The following is a 1,113-nucleotide window of genomic DNA, read 5'->3' on the forward strand; positions in this document are numbered from 1 at the left end:
ATAATTTCCAAGGATGGGCTGATCTTCACTTTCTTGCTGGCCTTGAAGGACTAGTTGTATCATCTGTTGAGCACGGTTTAGGACTGTCTAAGAAATCATGGAACATCTAAGAGACTTGACAAGAACTATGCCTAAGAATGTACTAAAGGAAGAGTCAAAGCAAGATTGCACTATAGGAGGCTCCTGAGATCCCCTCCTGCCATGAACACACTGAATGAACAACTACACATGGAGCAATTCTCTTTGAAAAACATCCAGAAAATAGCTGAGTGATTCCTACACATTAGACAAAAAGGAAAATATCCACATCAAAATGGCAGGCTCTAGGGGCTGACTGTGAGTCTACCCAGAGACCAGGGCTGCTGACAGAGACCACTCCTGCCTTCTGCCTCCAATCTGCTCAAGAAAATTCCTGGAAGGGGCTTTTACAAACATCTCAGCACTGCAGGTTTTACAGCTGCTGCCAAGGGAAAGGTTCCCAAATATCTGGCTCTGATAGCCAAAGGGGCTTCCATTTGTCAGTCCCAATCCTATAGGACTGTAGCAAACAAAGAAGCAATTCTTTTTCTTAATTTTATTTTTTTCTTATTCCAGTTTTATTGAGATATAATTGACATATAACACTGTATAAGTAAAAAAATATGGAATGCTTCACAAATTTGAGTATCATCCTTGTGCAGAGGCCATGCTGATCTTCTCTGTATCATTCCAATTTTTAGTATATGTGCTGCCAAAGCAAGCACCAAAGAAGTAATTAGAACAAGCTATCCTACCAGCTATCCTACTCCTCAAGACACTAGAAAAAGAAGAGCAAATTAAGTCTAAAGTTAGCAGAAAGAAGTAAATAAGAAAGATTAGTGCAGAAATAGAAACTTCAAAAAAAGAGAACAGGGGCTTCCCTGGTGGCACAGTGGTTGAGAGTCCACCTGCCGATGCAGGGGACACGGGTTCGTGCCCCAGTCCAGGAGGATCCCACATGCCGCGGAGTGGCTGGGCCCGTGGGCCATGGCCACTGAGCCTGCACGTCCGGAGCCTGTGCTCCGCAATGGGAGAGGCCACAATAGTGAGAGGCCTGCGTACCACCAAAAAAAAAAAAAAAAAAAAGAAAGAGAA

The 1,113-nt window shown here is 43.5% G+C and overlaps 1 non-coding gene across 1 annotated transcript; it reads right to left on the minus strand.

Moving 5' to 3' along the window:
* Positions 1-635: 635 nt before the first annotated feature.
* LOC132487343 (U6 spliceosomal RNA) lies at positions 636-743 on the minus strand. Its single transcript, XR_009531625.1, has one exon. It is a non-coding gene; the product is annotated as a U6 spliceosomal RNA (small nuclear RNA).
* Between the last annotated feature and the right edge of the window lie 370 nt (positions 744-1,113).

Source organism: Mesoplodon densirostris, chromosome 3, assembly GCF_025265405.1.
Source record: "Mesoplodon densirostris isolate mMesDen1 chromosome 3, mMesDen1 primary haplotype, whole genome shotgun sequence".
In the NCBI taxonomy this organism is placed as follows: Eukaryota; Metazoa; Chordata; class Mammalia; order Artiodactyla; family Ziphiidae; genus Mesoplodon; species Mesoplodon densirostris.